This window comes from Mus caroli, chromosome 2 (assembly GCF_900094665.2).
Source record: "Mus caroli chromosome 2, CAROLI_EIJ_v1.1, whole genome shotgun sequence".
Taxonomy (NCBI): Eukaryota; Metazoa; Chordata; class Mammalia; order Rodentia; family Muridae; genus Mus; species Mus caroli.
In genome coordinates this window covers 23,393,213-23,395,543 of record NC_034571.1, presented here as the reverse complement: position 1 = coordinate 23,395,543, position 2,331 = coordinate 23,393,213, and the positions used below count along the sequence as shown (strand labels likewise).

General features: G+C 46.2%; 1 non-coding gene across 1 annotated transcript; it reads left to right on the top strand.

Annotated features, from left to right (window-relative positions):
• Window positions 1–1,427: 1,427 nt before the first annotated feature.
• LOC115030544 lies at window positions 1,428–1,553 on the top strand. The gene has a single exon (XR_003836126.1). It is a non-coding gene; the product is annotated as a U6atac minor spliceosomal RNA (small nuclear RNA).
• Window positions 1,554–2,331: the final 778 nt, after the last annotated feature.

The following is a 2,331-nucleotide window of genomic DNA, read 5'->3' as shown; positions in this document are numbered from 1 at the left end:
TCCCAGCCTCAGGTCCAGCTCCCACCCCCAGAAAGCTGACCCAGACCCTGGCCCATGCTCTCTCATACAGACAATGTGCAGAGTAATCTGCTCTGTCTTTCCATCTGTGATCAGATTCCAAACTACGGCCAACAAGCTTGTCCTAAAACTTCCCAATAGAAAAACCTGACTCAATAATGCTAGCCTATGGCATATGGTACTGCAGGCCTTTAATTCAGCACTGGGAAGGCAGAGACGGTCAGATATCTGAGTTCAAGTTGCTATGGTCTACACAGCACTCTCCCGAACAACCAGGGCTATGTACAGTTCTACAGACCTTCTCTAAATAATGCTAGCGTTCCAGATGTGATATGCACGCCCACTCCGTCCACAGTATCTAGGTGAATAACCCTGGCACCACTTTGACTCCTTCAGTGCCTGGCCATGAACCTGCCTTAACAAATTAAGTCCTGTTTGTTTCCAAGACACGTCTCCTTCGCCTAGACTGGGCTGGCTTAGTACTACTCAATTTTCCTGACTGCCTGGTCAGATACTCCCCAGGTACAGGTATGAACCACATGCCCAGCTAACTACCGACTGCTGTAAAACACAAGCAGCCCGAAAAACACAAAGTAAACACAGCCGACACATACAGCTCCTTCACTGTTTGTATGCATATGTGCACTCGTGTGCACTAGAGCATGCGTTTGTAAAAATGTGCATGACACTTGTACAGGTGTGAGTATGCCTGTCCTTCTTTAGATACGTGTGCATTCTTAACACACCGTGGTTTTACGAAGGGGACTGATACTACCAGGTTGTTCTAGATCGATGGCTTCTTCAATAAAATGGACTTAACCGAAGATCCCCGGACGTGGATACAAAAGCAGGGACAACCGCCGTGGTGTAGAACAGTTATTCCCTTTCTCGAATCCAGAGCTACAGCTGACGTGTAGTCAGCCTTCGCTGCGCATGCGCAGACACGGTGGCGGGAGCGGAGGAGTATGCGCAGACTCCGTACACAGCCTCCCCGCACTTTCAGCGTTTACAACCCGTCGTCCGGAAATCCAGGAAGGATTAACAGGCGCTCGTCTTCTGATTCGTGCCCGCCCACTTCCACTTCCCGCCGTCTGCAAGCGTGTCCCGGTTGGATGTGCGCCTACCCTGTTTTGTTTCCGGGGAATCTGTTTTGCCCAAGAACGTTCACAACTTCCGGTGTTCCCTTGGGCCTGTGATTGGCTAGTTTTATGAATTAATTAAAGCATGGTCGGGTTAGAAATAATAAACCGTTTTTACTTCTAAATAACCGCGCTGAAATTATCAAACAACCAAATAAAATATAATACTTTTCAGTAACAAGTTTTTGTGACTACTAAACAAAATTCACCATTACCTTAAAAGGTCCTAGATTAGGAGCTTTAAATACTCTGCGGGAGAGCGCTACTACCGTGTTGTATGAAAGGAGAGAAGGTTAGCACTCCCCTTGACAAGGATGGAAGAGGCCCTTGGGCCTAACAACACACATACGGTTAAGGCATTGCCACCTACTTCGTGGCATCTAACCACTGTTTTTTTTGTGTGTAAATTTGGAAGCTGAAGGATGCAATCCTACACAGATTACTTGCTCGACATTTTTATTCTAATCACCATCCCCAGCTCTCTTACCCAGTGTATTTGGGACAGATGTAGTCTACTTCAAACAGGCAATTTCATTCTGAAGCTTGGAGGACTGCCATGTGCAGTAGCTCAACTTCCCACCTACTAAGAGCTATTTGCTCATCAACTTCGGATATTGGGGTGTTCCTGACAGACATAAGGCGCTTAATACTCAAACAGCAAATGACCCTGAGCACTACTCCAGACGAACAAGTGGCTGTGCCGGGGAGTTCATAAGGGCTCTCCTAGAGCAGGTATGTGTGTATGTGTATGTATGTGTATGTATGTGTGTACTGTGATCCGAGTTGAGGTGTATACACATTTGTGTGCATGTGCGCAAACAGAAACACATGTAAAAAAAATATATACACTCGCTGGGCAGTGGTTTCTCACCATGATGATAATGGATTGAATCTCTGAACTGTAAGCCAGCCCCAGTGAAATGTTTCCCTTTATAAGAGTTGCCTTGGGGGCTGGAGAGATGGCTCATCAGGTAAGAGCACTGGCTCTTCCAAAGGTCCTGAGTTCAATTCCCAGCAACCTCGTGGTGGCTCACAACCATCTGTAATGAGATCTGATGCCCTCTTCTGGTGTGTCTGAAGACAGCTACAGTGTACTCATATAAATAAAATAAATCTAAAAAAAAAAAAAAAAAAAAGAGTTGCCTTGGGCTAGCAGTGGTAATGCACGCCTTTA